The sequence below is a fragment of the Callithrix jacchus genome, chromosome 4 (assembly GCF_049354715.1).
Source record: "Callithrix jacchus isolate 240 chromosome 4, calJac240_pri, whole genome shotgun sequence".
In the NCBI taxonomy this organism is placed as follows: domain Eukaryota; kingdom Metazoa; phylum Chordata; class Mammalia; order Primates; family Cebidae; genus Callithrix; species Callithrix jacchus.
This window is the reverse complement of record NC_133505.1, coordinates 46,279,132-46,302,905: the sequence shown is the minus strand read 5'-3', so window position 1 is coordinate 46,302,905 and position 23,774 is coordinate 46,279,132. Positions and strand designations below refer to the sequence as shown.

Genomic DNA, 23,774 nt, shown 5'->3' with positions numbered 1-23,774 from the left:
TGGGGCAAACAAAAAGAAAAGAAAGAAAGAAGAGCTAAAAGTTCTGTATGACTCTAATCAAAACATAAGATGTCCGAAATATAGGCAAAGAACTTTCTGGCCAGGCAACTGAACTAATAAAGTAATAACAAGTCCCTATCTAGCCACCACTCCCCCCACAACAAAATAAAAACAAAACAAAAATATAAATACTTGTTTTTTATTTTTTTTTACCTGTAAGTTAGCCAATGCTTTCTTTTCTTTATTGTGTATGTTAGCAGCTTATATAGCAACAAGTTCAGAAACATTATAAAATGCCCAGAAGATGGTATGAGAGTAAATCAAACCCACATGATTACCACATTCCTTGTTCATACTGGAAAATATACAAAGTTATCATTATAAACAACAAAGTCTTTGTAAATGGGTAAAACTTTCTCCTCATATACATAGTCATTTATCTCTACAACATTAGTTGAACTTTACTCTTTCCTATTTCAGCTCCTAGTCACATTATGATCTTCTTGTTTAAAATTCTTTCTTCAGGTGCTCCAATCAAATTATTTTTCATGTCCTTTCATCCATTACTAATAGCTACAATTCACTGAATACTAACTTGGATGGGCATTTAACATACATTATCTTATTAATCGTCCCAACATCACTAAGATGGGTATTACCATATTGCTTTGCTTCTAAAATGCACTTTTAAAAAAATCACATTAGCATTTCTGTAACAAGGAAATACCTTACAACTGGATACAAGAGATGAATAATTTAACCTATTTATGTCAGAGGTTGCAATTTTTTGAATTTTTGCAATGAGACCGGGTGATGACCTTGAGCGGGATATAAATTCTCATATGCTTAGTGTTCCAATAAAAGAACACATATTACCCCCTCCTCTGCCACGTTATTATTCAATTTAGAGGGGAGTCTTAGAAATGAAAGACAGACAGTCTCATCCCCATTACACAGGTGGGCAGCCTGTTCTAGGTCACAAAGCTAGTAACTACAGAAAAATATATGACCTTGAGTCTAAGCTAATTCCAAAGGCCAACCCACCAACATTTATTCACAACACAGCACCTGGAACCACACAGCACCCCAGGGCAATCAGTGACTTTTCTGGCCAGGTTCGGATGCTGATGCCTATAATCGTAACACCATAGGAGGCTGAGGCGGGCAGAATGCCTGGGAGTTCAAGACCAGCCTGGGTAACACGGCAAAACCTCATCTCTACTAAAAATAGAAAAAATTTGCTGGAATTGGTGACACATGTCTATAATCCCAGCTACTTGGGAAACTGAAGCATGAAAATTGCTTCAACCCAGGAAACAGAGGTTGTGTGAGCTGAGATGACACCACTGTACTACAGCCTAGGCAATAGAGCCAGACTCTGTCTCCAAATAATAATAATAAATAATAATGACTTTCCTGTTACATTCATCTCACTGCTGTTTCCCTTCCTGATCCTCTCCTAAGCAGACTCATTCTTACAGCTCCTCCTTCCAAAAACCTCCTAGAATGCTCTATGTTATTAGATAGGCAAGCTGACCTATTTACAAACTCATTCCTCAGCAACTCCATTCCCAATATTTCAGTCTTTGACCAGAACTGTCCCCAAAAATAAAATAAGCCGAACTTCTTTTGCCCCCCTTTTTTTTTTTTTGAGACAGAGACTTACTCTGTCACCCAGACTGAAGTGTAGTGGTGCAATCTTAGATCCCTGCAAACTCCTCTTCCCAGGTTCAAGCAATTCTCTGCCTCAGCCTCCCAAGTAGCTGGGATTACAGGCACCTGCCACCATATCCAGCCAATGTTTGCATTTTTAGTAGAGATAGGGTTTCATAATCATGTTGGCCAGGCTAGTCTTGAACTCCTGACCTTGTGATCCACCCACCTTGGCCTCCCAAAGTGCTAGCATTACAGGTGTGAGTCACCATGCCCAGCCTTGCCATCTTTAGTAAGTTTTACAGTTAAAGAAAGCCTCCCTCAGGAAGTATTCTCTGATGCTAATTATTTGCCCATATGCTGGAACCTAAGACCTAACAGTAATTGTCACAAGATGGAGAAAATGGGTTAATATTTCTTTCCCAAAAAAAGATGCTGTTCAGCAAGTAGATATTCCTTTAGAATTCTGCTTAATATAAACACAACAGCAATGAGGAAAATTAAGTATCAATAAGTGAATAAAAAGAATAAGTGGATAAAGAGATGTGTTAATGGTAGCATCTAACATTTATTACCTGCCTCTAATGTGACAGACATAATACCAAATGCCTTCAACCCCATTTTACCATTGAAGAAACAGAGGTCCCAAGAGGGTGTATAATTTACCTAAGATTAAAGAACTAGTAAGTGAATTAATCTGGTCTAACTCCAACACCTGTATTCTATTCATCATGCCAAACCTGGGCCTCTGTCCCAGTATAGAAGCTGAGGGGCATATACCAGTCCAGAACCAGCACTCTGGTAGTTTGTAAGAATGTCTATGGAAATCAAGTCAGCTCCCTGAAAAAGTAAAGCTTCTCATCTAAAAAAAAAAAGCACATCTCCTGCCCTCCCTGACCCTCCAGGCACATAGGAAAACAGCCCAAGATTCCCAGTTATTTCAGTTCTAATGCAAGGAAGAACTGAGAATGAAGAAATTCCTACATGTCTTTTTTAACTAACTGCACGTGAAGTAGAGGTACATCCCCATCCTAAAGAGACTCAATAGTATGGATGCAGTATACACAAATCTGTGGTTTATGCAACATTCTCTTCTGCCAGAATATCAGGATTGTCACCTCCCCTCCCATCTCCACTCAATTTCTCTGAAGGGGCCAGAATTTCCCCAAGAGAAGCAGAGCCCTTTCTGATGTGGTCACTATCTCTTGTCCACGCAATGTCACGAAAAGCCAGATATAACTCATATAACCTCTGCTACCCCCAAATGCCCAGCAGGAATAATGGAAAACTTTCAGAAAACAACTTGGCAAATAGTGTGCCAGTTTTAACAACTGTGTTTCAGAAACCTGGTAAGTAAAAATGGAAAAATGACATTTTTCTGAGTCTCCTTGATCTCTCTTCAGATAGTTTATGTATTTAAAATGCTCACCATATTTATATATTACCTAAATGACATCCATTTCACATTCTGAATGGGAATTTTTCAGCAACCTGTCAATCAGGTTATAAAAGAAATAACATAGCTACTGATATTATTACTGATAATATACTACTGATATATTTAAACAGAGATGTTTTAAATCTAAAATAAACCAGATTTTGGCTATCGAAATAATGGTCACTTCTCAACAATGCCAGCTTGGATCACATGGGTCAAGAACACTGAATCCAAAGGAAATAGCAGAGGCTCCTCTGAGAACTTTGATCCTTTCTCATGTTGAACATGTGAAACTTGAAGCTAACCACAGGGATACAACTACTCACTACCTACCAAAAAACAGTGTAATCAACTTGCACCATCTTGGAACAGAAAACAGAGCTCTCTGTGTGACAGTAAGCATGAAAGACAGTAAGCATGACAGTAAGCATGAAAGAAAGTTTCACGGCTCCATAATTCAGAAATTTATTATATTACACTGTTGGTTGTTGTATGGTATGTTCACAGGTGTTCATTTTATTATGCTTCATACCATATATACACATTACATACAGTCATGCACTGCATGATGATATTTTCATCAATGACAGATCACATACATAACAGAAGTCCCGTAAAATTATAATTAACAAAAAACTTCCTATTGCCTAGTGGCACCATAGCTGTAGTGTTAGAGCAACATATTACTCCCACATTTCTGATGATGCTGACGTAAACAAATCAACTGTGTTGCCAGTCATATAAAAGTCTAGTACATACAATTATGTATCGTAAATAATACTTGATTAAAAAAATGATAAATATGTGACTGGTTTGTGTATTTACTAGACTTTTTATCCTCATTTTAGAGTGTAATTCTTCTACTTACTAAAAAAAGAAGGCATTGTTATCATGAGATGATAGCTCCATACCAGTTATTGCCCCTGAAGACCTTTCAGTAGGAAAAGACGCGGAAGCAGAAGACAGTGATGCTCCTGACTCTGTGCAGGCCTAGGCTAACTGTATGTATGTCTGTGTGTTGGTGCTTCACAAAAAAGCTTTAAAAGCAAAAATAAAATAAAAACATTTTTTAAATAAAGGTGCCAGGCATAGTGAGACTCTGTCAATCAATCAATCAAGAAAACTTAAAATAAGAATATAATGAAAATATTTTTGTGTAACTGTACAATGTGTTTGTGTTTTAAACTAAATGTGATTACAAAAGAGTCAGATTTTTTTTTTTTAAAGAGATGTGGTTTCTCCATGTTGGTCTGGCTGATCTCAAACTCCTGACCTCAGGTGATCCACCCGCCTCAGCCTTCCAAAGTGCTGGGATTACAGGTGTGAGCTGCCGTGCTCGGCCAAGAAGTTTAAAATTTTTGAAAGTTTAGAAAGTAAAAACGTTATAGTAAGCTCAGGCTAATTTATTATTAAAGAAAATGTTTAAAATAAACTTAGTGTGACATAAGTGTACAGTCTTTCTATTACTGTAGATTTCTATTACTGTAGACATTATATAATATCCCAGTAGCTTCACATTCACTCACTACTCATTCACTGACTCACCCAGAATGATTTAAAGTCTTGCAAGCTCCATTCATGGTAAGTGCCTGGGACAGGTGTCACTTTTTTATGTTTTATGCCATATTTTTACCATGCCTTTTCTATGTTTAGATACACAAATACAACCGCCTACAGTATTCAGTATAGTAACATGTTCTACAGGTTTGCAGCCTAGGAGCAATAGGCTATACCATATAGTGTAGGCGTACTACCTAGGTATACTACCCAGATTTGTGTAAGGATACTCCATGATGTTCAACATTGTTTGCACAATGAAACCAACTAACAGCACATTTCTCAGAATGTGTCCCCATTATGAAGCAATGCATGACTATTTTCTTTTGTATATATAAAAATTTCATAAATGCAAAATGAAAGTCTACAGATAGCATTTTTCCTTTTACATTTACATTTAATATTTCTCATGCCTTATTCTTAAAAACGTATTTGTTGCTCTGTAATAATCCATTACATACTAATAACTATAATTTAGTCACACTCTTACTACTATTGAATGTATAATCATTTTCCCCAATTTTCTTCTATTATAAATATTGCTATAATGAGCATTTTTGGACTTAAATATTTAGTCATAAATCTGTATCTGAATGGCTTTAAGACTGATTCTGAGGAGACTTTACTAGATGAAGAAGTATGATTTCGGTTAAGTATTACAAAATTACCTTCCAAGTAAGTTCTAATATTATTTTCAATGCATCTTTGACAACAATGTTTATTTTATTTTCTTTGTTTATATATGAGACATGGTCTGGCTCCATCACCTAGGCTTAGTGCAGTGACATGATCTCAGCTCACTGCAACCTCTGCCTTCTAGGCTCAAGCCATCCTCCCACCACAGGCTCCCAAAAAAACTAGTCTGTAAAAACGCAATCTGTAAAGACTAGTCACATTTCTGAATTCAATCTCTTATAATAATCCAGAAAAAGCAGGAAAGGGGTGGGAAGGGTAAGAGGACAAAGTGAAGGAGATGGGGGCAAGGAGGGAGGTGTTAAAGGAAGGGAAGGAAAAAAACCACAATACCTAATACAATCTAAAAATCATCTCAGTTTTCTCAGAGGTAAAATTAGAGTATTAAAGACTAGTGACAATCTGCTTGCCACCTCATACACATATAGCCAGAAAATCTCACTTCCTACAGCAGCCAGGAAGCAGCCAACAGCTCTACTAAATCATCACTCTCTGCTCACCTCAGGCAAACAAGAAAAAGACCAGTTCAAACAGATGACATCCTAGCTGGCAATGACAAAGGAGGCTTTCACGGGTGCAACCAGCCTGTCGAACTGTTACACACCACTCTAAATCACTCAATGTCTGCAAATTTTCTTTTTAAGGAAATATTACAATGGAAAAGACAAAGCTATTAATAAGAAATACTCGTTTCTATAATGTAGCAATATGGATCCTCATCACTTTAAAAACTAATTTTAATGTAACAATTTAGGTTCCAAGTGGGTTATTGTAATTACCAGTGGTTTTAACATATTATGCCCAAATTCAAGGACAGCAGAGCAAAATGCCTCTGATTTTGTGTGTTTTAAGTATTTGTACTAAAAGTTATAGTGTATAGATGTAAAACCAGTCACATTATCATGTGTGGCCCCGTATATATTACTAAAGGCTTAGTCCAGCCCCATCTAACAATTACGGACAAGATGAGGCATGGCCATCAATAAACTAGTCAAAAGAAAAAGAAGAAAGAATTAAAATATATGAATGAAAGCCATGGTAGAAAAGGAGAAAAAAATACAATGAAGTGAATAAAAATGCCAAATAGTTTTTTCACATACGAGAAACTTAATGAGGCTATCAACTCTAACACACCCTACATATAGAATGATTGCAGCTGTCCCACCATAGATCCACAAACACAAGGTTTTCTTCCCTAAAATTATCTTTCAGAAAGAAAGAATTGCTTTACAGTTAAATCATTCCTTTTAAGGCAGATACCAATTATTTTATACTAAATACTAACAAGGGCCAAAAAAGAAAAAGCTTTAAAAAAAAAAAAAAAAACCTGGAAGTTAGAAAGAGAAATCCAAGCATGCAGTCGTGCCCAGGGAAATGAATGGTGGTTGGGATTTCAAAAGAGGAAAGTAGAGTCACAGTCCCAGAGGCATCTCTCCAGTTAAGAGTCAGTGAAATGAGCCAGGCGCAGTGGCTCAAGCCTAGTAATGAGAACTTCGCTGTCTCAGCCATTTCACAGACTCTTTTTTTTTTTTTTGAGACAGAGTTTCGCTCTTGTTACCCAGGCTGGAGTGCAATGGCGCAATCTCGGCTCACCGCAACCTCCGCCCCCTGGGTTCAGGCAATTCTCCTGCCTCAGCCTCCTGAGTAGCTGGGATTACAGGCACGCACCACCGTGCCCAGCTAATTTTTTGTAATTTTTAGTAGAGATGGGGTTTCACCATGTTGACCAGGATGGTCTCGATATCTTGACCTCGTGATCCACCCACCTCGGCCTCCCAAAGTGCTGGGACTACAGGCTTGAGCCACCACGCCCGGCCAAAAATTAAGTATTCTTAACCATCTTACAAATTTTTCCAGAATTCTGTATCAATCAAGGGCACTTTCTGGAGTGAAAAAAATCTTCTATATCTTGATGTGGGTGATGACTACAAGGGAATATACATTTGTCAAAATTAAGTTATGCATGTTAAGACTGTACATTTTACTATATGCAAATTACAACTCAAGTATTTTTGGTACAAAGAATAAACTGAAAAACTTCTACAATACATTAAGTAGTTCTACTGGTTTATTAAATAGGCATTTTCCATGTTATGAAAACAACACACAGAAAACTTCCCAACCACCTAGTATAACAGCAAATATCTGGGAATTAAACTGAGAATGGCAAAATTAAGAGAGATAACAATGAGGTATGCTCTGGCCTTATTTTTCTTCTGGTTAACCATGTTGCTTTTGAAAATAGGTGGGCTTGGAGGGACAATATTTATGGAGCTTAGAGTACTTTTTTCCCCAAAATGTATCAAAATAATTGAATATTCACCTGCCCTACACAAGTGGCAAGTATTTTTGCTTCATTCTGGGGAACTGTGCACTTACCTACTCACATTTAGATAATTCAGGCTTGCAGAGAGAGGCATTCATTTATCCACATTTAGGGTAAATTAAATCAAAAGCATGATAATTTTAATGAAAGATGAAAAGTAAATTAAAGTATTATTATTAGATCTTCTCTGTCTGCAAATGAGACAAAAACCTGGGAGATGACAGAGTTACAAGGGTTCAAAGTACAAGGTTTAAACAGGCTAGCAAGGAAGCTACACGGCTGCGAAAGAAAAGCACAAGGCACTTTCAGAAGCTGGAGGATATCCAGGTAAAAAGACATCTACACGATGCAACAGTTCTGTTCATGTCATTCAAGTAAGATAAAAATATCAACAGAACATCTACAAAATATGGAGGAGGAGAAAACAATATCTAGCAATATTGCACATACAAGAAAAATTTTAATGTATAGATAATATCACTGACATATTTTTTTAAATGTCATTTGTACCTCAACACCTAATTCCAAACATTTTATACCTTACATCAATCTACTAGGACATTCTCAAGGAGTTTGTGAAAGGGTCAGGACACCACACCTACAGTGAAGCTAGATGAGGAATGGTTGAAAGGTGACAGCAGAAAAGAAACTGCTTTCCTTATTCCCAGTCCAATGCTCATTGACAAGTAAAGTTCAAAGTTCAAAATATTCATTTCCTGACTATTTTAATCATTCATCAAAAAATACAAGATTGACCAGAGTTTGCAAAAGAAAATTCTCTGGTTATAACCCCCACCAAAAGAAAAAAAAGAAAAGAGAAAAGAGAAAAGAAAAAAAAAAAAAAAAGGAAACAGAGGGAACTCAAGAGTACATCTTTTCTATCTCTGCCCCAAAGACTTAAAGTATCCATGTTCTATAATCAACAGAGATTCTACTGCTACCTCTGTATCATATTTTACTGCCCCTGTAATCATAAATTTCTAATGCCTAACATATATTCCTCCCACTGTTGTAAACTCCCTTATAATTCTGTAATCAGGGTAAAAACAGTTGCTACAGGGTTAGTGTTAAGAGCAATGACCTGGGAAGAAAGGGCTTAGCTTGAAGGTGGAACCTCACAACTGGGTTTCGTCACCCATTAAAATAAAGTGAGTCATTTAGACCACTGACCGCTAACATTCTATAAATCTATGATCACACAATGATATCACACAATGATCCCCTATTATCCTTGAGAGATACATTTCAAGACTCCAAGCAGAAGCCTGAAAACATGGGTAGTACTGAACTCTACACATATTGTGTTCTTCTGATACAAACGGATTTCCTAATTTATAAATCAGACACAGTAAAAGATTAACAACAATAATTAACAGAACCATTTTAACACTGTATCAGCATCACTACGTTTGTGCTTTGGGGCCATTATTAAGTAAAATGGGATTACTTAAACACAAGCACTCAGATACCATGACAGATACCATGACAGTCTACCTGAAAACCAAGATAGCTACTAACAGGAAAATAGTGCATACAAAGTGTGGATATGCGAGAGAAGGGAATGATTCGCAACCAGGACAGGATAGAGCAGGACAGCATGAGTTTCCATCACACTTTTTAGAATGATATGCAACTTAAAACTTAAGTTTATTTCAGGAGTTTTCCATTTAATACTTTTATTCCATGGTTGACTGCAGGTACCAGAATCTGCAGAATGTGAAAACATGGATAAAAGGAGGCCACTGCAATTATACATCACATACATTGTTTTATAGCACTGTAGTTTACCACAATTTGCAGGTATTGCACTTTTTACAAGTTGAGGGATTATGGAAATCCTGCATTGAGAAAGTCTCTGTTTCAACAGCATGTGTTTACTTCATATCTGTTTCACATTTTGATAAAGTTCGCAATATTTCAAACATTTTCATTATTATATCTACAATGGTGATCTATAATCAGTGTCTTTAATGTTACTATTGTCATTGTTTTGGGACACCAAAAACTGTCCTTACAAGTCAGCAAACTTTTTTAAGTTAAACACACACACACACACACACACACACACACACACAGTGGCCAGGCACAGTGGCTCATGCCTATAATCCCAGCACTTTGGGAGGCTGAGGCAGGCAGATTACCTGAGGTCAGGAGCTTGAGACCAACCTGACCAACATGGTGAAACCCTGTCTCTACTAAAAATACCAAATTAGCCAGGCGTGGTGGTGCATGCCTGTAATCCTGGATACTCAGGAGGCTGAGGCAGGAGAATCGCTTGAACCCAGGAGGCAGAGGTTGCAGTGAGCTGAGATCCCACCATTATACTCCAGCCTGGGCAACAAGAACGAAACTCGGTCTCAAAAAAAAAATTTTTTTTTAATTAAAAAAAAAAACCACATAGCATCAGGGGAGAGTGCAAATGCAGTCTCCCACTATCACAAATTATGCAGTCAAGTTTCACACATTTCCAAACTTCATCAATAAATGTTAAATGTGTTCTGATCACTGCCAACTGGCCATGCCTCCATCTCTCTCCCATTTTCTTGGGACAATATTAAAATTAGGCCAATAATGCTACAATGTCCTCTAAGTGTTCAATGGAAAAAAAAAGTGTCACACGTCTCTTTCTTTAAATCAAAAACTAGAAATGATTAAGCTTAGTGAGAAAGGCATGTTGACAGCCAAGACAGGCCTAAAGCTAGGCCTCTTATGCCAGGTAGCCAGGTTGTGGATGCAAAGAAAAAGTCTGGAGGGAAATTTAAAATGCTACTCCAGTGAACACACAAATGACAACAGGGTGAAATAGCCTTATTGCTCCTATGGAGAAAGTTTTAATGATCAAGAGAGAAGATCAAACCAGCCAAAATATTCCCTTAAACCCAAATCCTAATCCAGAACAAGAGCCTAACTCTCTTCAATTCTATGAAGGCTGACAGAAGTGAGGAAGTTGCAGAGGTTGGTTCATGAAGTTTAAATAAAGCTATCTCAATAACAAAAATGTAAGGTTAAGTGGCAAGTGCTGTTGTACAGCTGCAACAAGTTATCCAAAAGATCTAGCTATAATGAAGGTGGCTACACTAAACAACAGATTTTCAATGTCAATGAAACAGACTTATACTAGAAAATGATGCTACAAGGACTTTACAGCTAGAAAGGATAAGTCAGTATCAGGCTTCAACATTTCAAAGAACCAGCTGATTCTCTTGCTAAGGACTAAGGCAGCTGGTGACTTTAAGCAGCCAGTGATTATCTGCTATTTCAAAAATCCTAGGGCCCTTAAGAATTATGTGTCATACCTGTGATCCCAGTGATCCAGGCACTTTGGGAAGTCATGGCAGGCTGATCACTTGAGACCAGGATTTTGAGACCAGACTGGCCAACATCTGTAATCCCATCTCTACTAAAAATACAAAAATTACCCAGGTGTGGTGGCACACACCTATAATCCCCGCTATTCATGTGGCTGAGACATGAGAATTGCTTGAATACGGGAGGAAAAGGTTGCAGTTAGGCAAGATTACACCACTGCATGCACTCAGGCACCCTAGCCTGGGTGATAGAATGAGACCCTGTCTCAAAAACAAAACAACAACAACAAAACTATACTAAATCTATTCTGCCTGTGCTCTAGAGACAGAACTACAGGGTATGGAAGATAGCACACCTGTTTACAGGATGGTTTACCGAATATTTTAAGCTCACTGTTGAAAACTACTGCTCAGAAAACAAGATTCCTTTCAAAACACTGCTGCTCACTGACAACGCACCTGGGTCAACCATGGGCTCTGATGGAGATGTACAAGAAGACGAATGTTGTTTTCATGCCTGCAAACACAAGATCCATTCTGCAGCCCATGGATCAAGGAATCATTTCAGTTTTCAAGTCTTATTAAGAAATACATTTCCTAAGAATATAGCTGCAGGCCGGGCGCAGTGACTCACACCTGCAATCACAGAACTTTGGGAGGCTACGGTGGGCAGATCACTTAAGGTCAGGAGTTTGAGATCAGCCTGGTCAACTTGGCAAAACCCTATCTCTACTAAACATACAAAAAAAATAATTAGCTGGGCATGGTGGGTTGCACCTGTAGTCCCACCTATTCGGCAGGCTGAGATAGGAGAATCACTTGAACCCAGGAGGTGGAGGTTGCAGTGAGCCAAGATTGTGCCATCGCACTCCACCCTGGGCGACAGGAGTGAAACTCCATCTCAAAAAAAAAAAAAAAAAAAAAAGAATATAGCTGCCATAGACTATGATTCCTCTGACGGATCTTGGCAAAGTAAACAGAAAATTTTCTGGAAAGGACTCACCATTCTAGTTGCCCTTAAGAACATTTTTGATTCGTGGGAAGAGGTAAAAAAAAAAAAAAGCCACATTCATAGGAGTTTGGAAATTGTTTCCAACTCTCATGGATGGTTCTGAGGGGTTCCAGATTTCAGGGGAGGAAATAACTGCAGATGTGGTACAAACAGCAAGAGAACTAGAATCAGAGGTAGAGCCTGAAGATGTGACTGAATCACTGCAATGTCATAATGCAATCGAAATGAATGAGGATTTGATTCTTATGAATGAGTAATGAAAATGGTTTCTTGAGATAGAATCCAGTCCTGGTGAAGATGTTGTAAACACTGTTGAACAAACAAAGAATTTAGAATACTACATAAACTCAGCTGATAAAGCAGCAGTAGGGTTTGAGAGGATTGACTCCAATTCTGAAAGTAGTTCTGCTGTGGGTAAAATGCTATCAAACAGCATTACATTCTATAGAGAAATCTTTCATGAAAAAGAGGCAACTGATGCAGAAAACTTCGTTGTTGTCTTATTTTAGGAACCTGCCAGAGATGCCAGAGACCCCACTCAGCCTTCGGCAACCACCACCTTGATCAAGGCAAGATCCTCCACCAGCAAGAAGTTGTGCTTCACTGAAGGTTCAGATTGTTAGCATATTTTTAATTGAAAGTATATTTTAATTAAAGTATGTATATTTTTAGACATAATGCTATTTTACTTAACAGATTACAGTATGGTATAAACAAAACTTTTATATGTACTCGGAAACCAAAACATTTGTGTAACTTGTGCTATGCTGTGTTGGTCAGGAACAAAAAGCAATATCTGCAAAGCAGATATTGTATAATATCTGTATAATCTACTAAGAAAATTATTAAACTTCCTCGTATTTCTAAGCTAAGTATCTACTAAAACATTCAGCTACAGGACTATTTACTAGTTTTTCAGTTTTCTCACTCAGAACATTTGCTTGCACTGTGAAGGTTTAACAAGTACAGTGAAGCCTTGTAATTTCCATAAGCACCATTCCAATTATATGACTGCTTACCAATGATTTTGAATGCAAAAGCATTATCAGCTTAACAATGACCCACAACACTCGGACCAAATACAAAAGCATTATCAACGACCATTATTTAACTGGTGTTCTCAGCACTTTGGGATACTTCGCACTATTCATGTGTAGTACAAAAACTCTATTCCCATACCTAATTTCAACAACTATTTACTTTCCTTAAGAAAATTATCTTGCCATATGTATATTCATCAATTTTCCTAAACCATCAGGTATTCTGAAATTTAATCAACTTTTCCATTGAGCCACCTATTCAATTTAATACCATTTCACAATCTTAATGAGCATACTCTGTGTGCCACCATCAAGGACTCTGGTGGAAGTATTTAGAAGCAGTGGGATCAGGATTCATCTGACATAATTCAACTCAGAGTGCATGGTCCCCCTCCTCAGTGCTGTGGACTGGTGCTGAGCCATGGCTAATTGTTCTCAGAGGATCTAGATAATCCTAGGTCAGTCCATCTTCTCAGCCATAAAATTTGCCACCTCTCACAAACATATGCTATCTATACCATCACACATACATGATAAAACACTGTAAGCTGGCAAAAAAACAGACCCATAGCAACCAACCTAGAGTAGGCACCCTAAGAAGGTGAATCTGCATCATACTCCTCTTCAAAGAAAGTAGCATTAAGTTTTCTTGGCAACACTCTACTCAACTGACTATAGTAACCTATGCTAGGGAGACCCCGCCCCCCCTTAAAACAGACTGACATAACCACAACTTGCCAAATGCCGTTTCAGGCAGTAGAGCTATTTTCCAATATACAGCACATCTCCACACCTACCTGTTGAACTGAATGTCTACCAAGAACCAGTGGTTTGTGTTTCCAAATCTGCCCTATAATTATGCCTGTTCTGTTAACTGCAGATAATTTAATTAGTTACAACCCAAACCAGTAAGTGCAAAAAGGATGCATTATTTCTAAAATCTGTTTTGACTGCTTTGAAGAGATCAAAAGACATACTGCTAAGCATGGCCAAGACAACTTAAAGACTGGGATACAAATCATAAAAATCTGGAAAGATTATACAAAGAAAAGCAAACAGTCAACAGAGTAAAAACACAACCTACAGAATGAGAGTATGTGCAAACCATACTTCTGATGACCACACTTCTTTGAACATCTAAAATATACAAAGAACTCAACTCAACAGCAAGAAAACAGATAACCCAAATTTAAAAAATAGTCAAATGACCTGAAGAGAAATTTCCCAAAAGATGACATACAAATAGCCAACAGATACATGAAAAAGTATTCGACATTAATAATCACCACAGAAATGCAAATTAAAACTGCAATGGGATAGGTATCATCTCATTCCTGTTAGATGGCCATTATCCAAAAAGATAAGAGATAATCAGTGTTGGCAAAGATGTGGGGATAAAGGAAACCCTTATACACTACTGATTGGAATTAGTACACCCAATATGGTAAACAGTATATTAAAATTATAAATAGAACTACCAGTGGAATTGATCCAGCAATTCCACTTCTGGGTATATATCCAAAAGAGTGGAATCAGGATGCTGGAGAGATATCTATACTCCCATGTTCATGCAGCATTATTCACAATAGCCAAGACAGAAAATCAACCTAAGTGCCCATTAATGGAACAATGGATAAAATGTGACATATATACACAACGGAATACTATTAAGCCTTAAAAGGGAAGGAGATTCTTTCATTTGTAAAAACATGGATGAACCTGGAGGACCTCATGTTAAGTGAAATAAGCCAGACACACAATGACAAATACCACATGATCTCATTTATGTCCAGAATGTAAAACAGTCTAACTCATAGAAACAGACAGCAGAATGGGGGGTTAGGGATATGTTCATCAAAGGACATAAAATTTCAGTTAGGAGGATTAAATCCATCCTATGGTGATTATACTTAGTAATAATTTGTTGTATACTTGAAAACTGCTAAGAGATTTTAAATGTTCCCACTCCCAAAAAAATGTTAGATGTGTGAGGTGTTAATTCGTTTGATTTAGCCATTACAATGTATACATGTATCAAAACATCATGTTCTACACCATAAACATACACAACTTATATTTATCAAATTAAAAAATGTTTTAATTAAAGTATTTTTTAAAATCTAGAAAGAGTACCTTCAGATTGCTTCACAAATGTCTTTAGATTCTCATGTCAATGAAAGAAAAACTGGACATTAATTAACAATTACTTAGGCACTTTCATGTCAGTTACCAGCAGGATTAAATGAGTTAATCATTTGAAAGTAGTATGTGTTTGACAATTGCTGACTCACTGGTATTATCTGCATTTTACAAATGAGGAAGCTGAGGCACAGAACTGTCAAGTAACTTGTCTTGGTTCATATGCTAGTAAGAGGAAGGAATGAGGCTCCCAGCCCAGGAGGCCTGGTCTCAGAGGCCACATTTCTACTAGGCTAAACTATCACAGACAATGTATTATTTGTGTGGCTTATGCAGAAACAGTGTATGGTTCTCAAATCAGTTGACTGATATGCAAAGAAAAAGTCATAGACCTACACTTAAAATACAAATCATGTAAATTTGTTTTAAATTAAACATTCAAATTGCTTTTTGAGATTCCATGCTTTAACATATTCTTTTACTCACCTATCAGTTTTATCAATTTGAATAAAAGACTTCTGCTGTACATTTCCCATATTCTGGGGTAAGCCAGTCATAAATCACGATAGAGCAAAGGGCTTCACATTAATTAGATATTACTGACATGCCATATTCTCTTTTCCCAGGAAAAGAAATAAAAGTATTTACAGGCTTAAAAGTGACATTCTGAGATTCTACCCATGATTAATCAGCACAACTATAGTCCCAGCAATTTCAGAAATGCAAAGGACAAAACAGGAAATTCCACCAAAAGCTGTAGTGAAACACCAAAAAAAAAAAAAAAAGAATTCTAAACAAAATTCTTAACATGCAGATATAAATCTAGGCCGGGTATGGTGGCTCATGTCTGTAATCCCAGCACTCTGGAAGGCTAGGGCTACCTGAGGTCAGGAGTTTAAGGGGAGCCTGGCCAACACTTTGAAACCCCAACTCTACTAAAAATACAAAAATTAGCTGGGCATGGTGGTGCACTCCTATAGTCCCAGCTACTAGGGAGGCCGAGGCAGGAGAATTGCTTGAACCTGGGAGGCAGAGGCTGCACTGAGCTGAGATCCTGCCACTGCACTGCAGCCAGGGCAACCGAACAAGACTCTGAAAAAGAGAAAGAGAGAAAGCAAGAAGGAAAGAACACAAGAATGCAAGCAAACAAGAAAGCAAGAAAAAAAGAAGTCAATCTTTTTTTTGTTTTGTTTTGTGAGTATCTATGAAGAAAGTCTTCCATATTAATGAATTCCATTATCTCTACCATCTTGTCCAGTGCTAAAGTGCAATCCAGTATCACTGTAAAATCAAAAGCAACTTCTAAAACAAAATCCATCTCCACACTTACTACCATAATAAATTCCTAACTAAATTCTTCTCTGAAAGAGTTAAGTACAAACTACAATGTAACAAGTCAATAAGACATGTGGTATATATTTACCCAAGAACAGAAACCTAAGGAGACCATGTTAAATGTCTTTTCAACTAGTATACAACTTAGGAAATTATTTTTTAAAGCGTTCTTCCAATGTAGTAATTATTTCAAGGACACTGAAACAATCAGGTAAAAAGTTACTGACAGATCCTCTTATGGGGCAAGATCCCATACAGTTTGAAAGTTTCATCCTACAAATTACTTAATACAAAGAGAAAGTAATACCATTAGAATCTGGCATTCAACACATCTAAGCAAGTGAGCAAACTTTTCTACACAAGAAAGGGGACAATCTCACATTACATTCACACTAATGACAATGTACACTTATGTTTTATACTCAAAGAAAGCATTTAAGGTATTTTTAGATTCATGCCATAACTCACTTTTTCACTTAATCACTGGTGTGCTAAAATGTACACAACCTCACCTTCATATTAAGAATCTGTCAAAATGGTTAACCTAAAACAAATCATTAAAAAACAATGAGACAAATCTAAATAAAATATGGAATGCTTGTATTCTTCCAAACCTCACTGACAGGACAAACAGAAAGGGAACCGTTCTAGATTAAGAGAGACTAAGAGAAATATCAAACCAACTGTGCTCCATAAATCATTTTGGAATGTTACATTAGAAAGGAGGGGTGTGGGAACCACAGAAGACATTTTTGGGACAACTAGTTAAGTTTCAACATGGACCATAAAGTAGTTGATGTGAGATTACTGCTAATTTTCTTAAATGTGATAAATGGTTTTGTGGTTATGTATATGAATGTCCTCATTCTTAGGAAATTCATGCTGAAATACATAAAGTATAATACCTACAAATGGTTTTGGAAAAGGTGTATTTATAGAAAAAGGCAAAGTACAGTACAAAAATGTTAACAGTGAATCTAGATAAAGAGTATATGAGTATTTCTTATACTACATATTTCAGTATTTCTGTGGGGTTTAAATTTTTCAAAATAAAAAGCTGAAAAAGGAGGTCCTCATAAAGACTTGTACATGAATGTTCATTATGCATAACAGCCAAAAACTAGAAATGATCCAAATGTCAATCAACTAGTAAATGGATAAATAAAATGTGGTATTACCCACAGAATGCAATACTACTCAGTAATAAAAAAGAAGTACAGATACATGCTACAACGCAGATGAACTACAAAAACATGTTCAGTGAGAGAAGCCAGTCTCAAAAGACTACACACTATGATTTCACTTACGTGAAATACATACACTTATGTGAAATACTCAGAAAAGGCAAATCAAGAGTAACAGAAAGCATTAGTGTTCACCAAGGGGATGGAAGCAGAAAATGACTTCCAAAAGACCTGAAGAAAACTTTCCAGAATGACAGAAATGTTCTAATATTGCACTGTGTCAATTCTGGTACAGTTCTGTAAGTTTACTACTGAACTATATACAGTTAGAATGGGTGTATTTTATGGCATGTTAATTATACCTCAGTAAAGCTATCAAAAAAAGTTGTGAGAGGAACATTCTATAATCTGAAAACAAAAATCAATGTAACACAATGATATTTTGGAAAGGAATAAATTTGATAATTTGTTAGTGCAGACAGAGAGTCAGTGCAAGCACGGAATCAGACATCAGACTAAGCTATAAAAGAGTTATATTTCTACAAAATAATACATTAAAATGAAACATCCAATAAAAGTTTACTTAAAAAGTAACACTCCACTCCTTTATTTTATATTCCAAAATAATTTTTTTATTACCAAGCATATATTTCCAAATAAGGTCCCTAGAGAAGAATACATAAATTAATTTCATAATCAAAAAACTGCTTTCAACAACGAAAAGACAACCCAATTAAAAAGTGGGCAAAGCACTTGAACAGCCATTTCTTCAAAGATGATATATGAGTGGTCAAAAAGCACAGGTAAAGATGCCTGTCATTAGCCATCAGCAAAATGCAAATCAAAACCATATCAAGATACACTTCACATCTACTAGGATGGCTATAAAATTTTTTTTAAAAATACAAGAAAACAGAAAATAAGTGTCGGCCAATATGTGGAGCAACTGGAACCCCCATATATTACCAAAAAAGTGTAAATGGTGCAGCCACTATGGAAAACAGTTTGGAGTTTCTCAGTAAGTTAAACATAGAATATCACATGACCTAGCAATTCCACACCCATGTGTATATCCGAAAAGAAGTGAAAATAGGTGTTCAAACAAAAACTTATATAAGCATGTTTGTGGCAGCTCCACTCACACAGCCAAAAGGTGGAAGGAACCTAAATGTCTATCAACTGATTAATGGATAAACAAGGCTGTTATATCCATACAATGGAATGTTATTCAATCATTTTTTTAAAAATGGAAGTTATGCAGTAACGACACATACATCAACATGGATAAACCCCGAAAACATTATCCAGTGAAAATAATCATTTTGTATTATTTCACTCATATAAAAGAGACTAAATAGGCAAATCCAAAAGACAAAAAATAGATTAGTGGCTGCAAGGGGATTAAGAGAAATGAATAGGAAGTGACTCCTCAATGGGTACAGGTTTCCTATTACCCATTTAGGGTAATAAAAATGTTCTCAAACTAGGTAGTGATGACTGCACAATACTGACTGTACTAAACACCACTGAATAGTTTTCTTTGAAATGGTTAAAATTGTTTAAAATGATGTATTTTGTAAGGATTATATCATAATTTAAAAATAAAACTGCCTGTGGATGTACAACATTTTAAACTTGAACTTAACTACTATTTTTTCTACCTCTTTTGGCTTTTATGCATACCATAGATCATATTACAGTTATGTCAAAATATTAAACATTTACTGAACACTTGCTACACTGCTACAAACAAGATAGATACTAAAAAATTTTTTGAATTTAATCCTAAAAAAACTATAAGGTAGGCAGGTATTATCATCCGCATCTATGCTTAAGAAATCATGACTGAGGGAAATGAGGCAACTTGACTAACAAAAGGTACACCCTAACATTTTTAAGAGTAACTCAAATATAAAAAGGAATAAACTAAATGATTTCTAAGGTACCTTCCAATAATACAATTCTATGAATACGCCACATTAAAAAAAAATCCTTCCCCAAAATGTCCTGACAATAACTTTCCAGTGAAATATATGAACAGAAACTCAACACTAGTCCTAAAAGATCTTTAGTATAACACATGTTGGCATTTCTTTCCTTCTACCAGTTTAAGACAATTATTAATTACCTTGCTGGTTACCACTTCCAGAGAACCCAGAACGTCCAAGGTAATTGTCACCAAATTTCAAAGTAAATCATGAAAGGTGAGGAGTAAAAAAAACTGTAGGTAAACACCCATGGAAAGGAAATTATTAAAAAATACCGATTCCTAGCCTTTCTACCCCTCACCCCACTCCCCACCCCACCCCCAGGATTTCATGAATTAAAATCTTCAGGTCATTGCCCAAGAATGCTTACATTTTCTTGAAAGTCCAAGTGGGCAGCCCAGTTTGAGAATTGCCACAGGGAAGTAAAACGTATATTTAGTCAAACAGGACATACAAGCCCAGTCAAACTACATTGATTTTGGAGTATAAGAGTACAGGATTTATAATCTAGTTACGATGTCAGAACTTTTATTGTACACTGACATTTCTAAGGACATGATTCTACCCAAAATGTACTTGAATCTTTGCATTAATTTATTCATGATATTCAACATATCAAATTGTACTTACATTACCTTTAAGAAATCTTTTAGTGATCAATTCCAACTGCTCCTATGCACAGATGTATTATATGAAATACACACACGTATACACTAGAAGCCTTACACTACATGTAGCAGGGTTCCTGACAATCTAACCCCAAATAGTTTTTAAATAAACAGACGCAAGTAAATCCAACATTATTGATACCCACATTATGTGCCAGGCACTGTTCCAGGTGCTATGAAGATAGCCAAGAGCAAGCCATATTCTCACATACTTATTATTAGCAGGGGCATGAGTCACTAAGCAGGCTACTAGGGAATTAATCACCCCTTTTCATAATTTTCCTTATTTTGCTTTTAGAAGTGAACATTCTGTTTCATCCTTCCCTGGGTCATTAGACGATTCTCGCTTCCTCACATCAATCCCTTTAAATCCCAGTTTTCATTTTACATGGGGAAAATGTACATCTAGGCAGCCTCCGCCACTATTTCAGTAAAACTGGAAAATCCCAGAAACCACATTTCCTTTGGGCTGAGTCTTTCCAATATGCCTAATAATGATACTTTATGACCTAGAAGTTCCAATGAATTGGTAGTAAGAAAACATTGATTTGCTTCAGTGGCACTGTAATTGGAATGGTGATTAAATGCATCATCTTAAATTTACCCTGGGCCTTTTCCAGTGTAGCAAATATAAAATGAGCTATCAGCATCAGCAGAGCCTAAACCACTCCTTCCTTCTAAATGATACTTCTCCTGCATGTCAAAGGTGATATGATGGAACTTCCTCATTAATAATCAGGTGGCATAACATGACAAACTGTATACACCCACACAGGCTTCCAGAGGATGCACACTTCCCAACATGGTTTATTCTATTTAGGAACTTGGGACACCCCTATATATGTCAGAGCAGCACATTTGCACCCTTATAGTTAATGATCTGTCAGCATTTCCATTATAAAGCAATTTTCAAAGGTTTATTGCTCAGCTGAAGAATTTGCTCTGAGCTGAAATTTGGCATTCCAGAAAAGCAAAAACTGTAGGCTATGGTTGTTTATTCCCTTCCAAGTAGTTTTGTTTTTGGTTTTTTTTTTTTTTTTAAAGAAAATCTGTCCCTTTATTTCAGAATTTCCTCATATAGCCCTTTGAGATTATCCACAGAACAAAAATCTCTCACCTCATAAATGGACTATTTAGAATAGCAGCTAGCAACTTACAAGGTACAGAGAATAGATTCCAACTTATTTATAGAAAACCATTTTTAAAAAGCAAGCATATTTTTTATGAACTACACGTCTAAAAATGTTTATCAGTCCTACCTTATGATTAAATTATTCATGCTATTAGAATGCGTGCTCTGCCACTGATATTAAAATTAATGAATGACTTTGAAATTCTCAATCATTAAACCTCCTTTATCCCTCCTAGCCAGGAACCACAGACTACTGACCTAATGTGAATGCTACATACTCTCTCTATTCCAACTTACTCTACTAGTTAAAGGGAATATGCGCTCTAAGTAAAAGCTTGGTAGCAAGAAAGGTGATACAGTAGATAGCAGAAGCTTTGAAAGTAATTTAGAAAATTCAGAGAATGGTTGATTAGCCCCTGAATGACAAAGTTCCCAGAAAACAAGTGTGGTAATCTAGATGACTGGTAAATTAGTGATAAACAATTTTATTCAATCTCTGGAAACTGTTCTACTAGTCTGAAAGCTTGCCAGAATATTTCATGTGTCAAAGAAGAAATAAAATATTCCTTTGTATTTTGTTGTTGACTCTAACTGGAACATTTACATATTTACACTTTAAATTTTAGGATTTTTCAATTATACAGATAATTATAATTCTGATACAACTCTACCCAATAAATAAAGGAGTTGTAACATAAAATTGGTTTTCTAAGCTTAAAAATTCTCAGTATGTGCCAATAAAGATCCTCTAAACATTAAAGACTGATGATCAAAGCAACCTTTTAAAAATGAATACTTTCTAGAGAAGTGTAAAGATTCATCTTAAATTACTGCACACAGCTTGATATGCTTTGCCAACTTTCCAGCTTTATGTTACTCTGAAATTATTACTATTTAAAAATCATCTAAGAAACTACTTCCAAATGACATAGGGTAATGTTTCTAAAATGTTAAGTAAATGGGACCTAGCCAGTGCAGTGGTTCATGACTACAGTTCCAGCTCCCCGGAAGACTGAAGCAGAGAATCACTTGAGTCCAGAAATTCAAATCCAGCCTGGACAATACAGTGAGAAATCATCTCTTTAAAAATAAAATAAGTAAGTAAAAGAAGCTTGTATCTCTACTTGAAAAGAAAAAGTCTACATTCAATTAAAATTATTTTTTAAAAAAAGAATATGGGATCTAATTCATGATCACAGCTATTGGAAACAGATATGGAAGCACCAGATAAGAACTAGAAGGGTCTAACACATCTGAAAAGATATAAACAAAATTTTCTTTTATGATTTTTACTAATGTTATATTTGCTTTTGTTTGTTGTTGTTTTTGCTGTTTTGAGACAGGGTCTCACTCTGTCACCCAGGCTCGTGTGCAATGCCATCTCAGTTTACCACAGCTGCAGTCTCAATTTCCTGGGCTCAAGCAATCCTCCTGCCATAGCCCCTGAGTACCTGGGACTACAGGGGTGCACCACCACGCCCAGTTAATTTTTTTGGGGGGCGGGATTCATCATCTTGTGCAGGCTGGTCTTAAACTCCTGGGCTTAAGCAATACTCCTGCCTCAGCCTCCCAAAGTCCTGGGATTACAGGAGTGAGCCACTGCACCCAGCCATAATGCTATTATATTCTTTTAATAACAAATATTTTATATTCAGATTCCAAATTAACCCCAACTTTTCCCTTGGCAGGCAATATCTATACTTTCCAAATATACAAAAATATAATAAAAACAGAATTATCAGAAGATATTCAACAAACAGAATATTTAAAATTAACCCTCAATAGCTGCAAGTGTTGCATTATTTGATATACAGCATCAGAGATCCAAGTAAGGAATTAAGTTACTTTTATCTTTTGCAGTTGTGTTAAAGGCCCCAGCAGTAAGGTCCCTCTGGTACTTAACCTAAGCACCTGTGAATCCTTTCAGCTTTTGTGAGAGAAATCTCAAGTCAGTATGCTAGTGGTTCAGATGCAGGAAACAGAAAAGCAGCAAACGCAGCACATGGCAGTGAGTATCAAACCATCATTCAGCCTCACTGCTTTCATTCAAACAGTTGAAGCCCCTTTAAAAGGCTTAACTAAAACATACTGGAAATTAGTCATTGGTGATTTCATTCCTTTTTTTTTTTTTTTTTTAAGAGATGGAGCCTTGCTCTGTCACCAGGCTAGAGCGCAACAGCATGATCTGAGCTCACTGCAACCTCCGCCTCCCGGATACACGCAATTCTCCTGCCTCAGCTTCCTGAGTAGCTGGGACTACAGGTGTGCGCCACCACACCCAGCTCATTTTTGTATTTTTAG

The 23,774-nt window shown here is 36.5% G+C and overlaps 1 protein-coding gene and 1 pseudogene across 8 annotated transcripts in view; both read right to left on the bottom strand.

Annotated features, from left to right (window-relative positions):
- Nucleotides 1-23,774, bottom strand: part of ZFAND3 (zinc finger AN1-type containing 3) — a 335,328-nt gene that overhangs the window by 220,615 nt on the left and 90,939 nt on the right. The gene's annotated exons all lie outside the window — the stretch shown is intronic.
- The window catches only part of LOC144582139 (large ribosomal subunit protein eL15 pseudogene), a 51,828-nt pseudogene continuing 33,419 nt past the window's right edge, over nt 5,366-23,774 (bottom strand). Inside the window, exon 1 of the transcript XR_013534204.1 lies at nt 5,366-23,774. This exon is cut by the window's right edge and continues 33,419 nt beyond it. The product of XR_013534204.1 is annotated as a large ribosomal subunit protein eL15 pseudogene (transcript).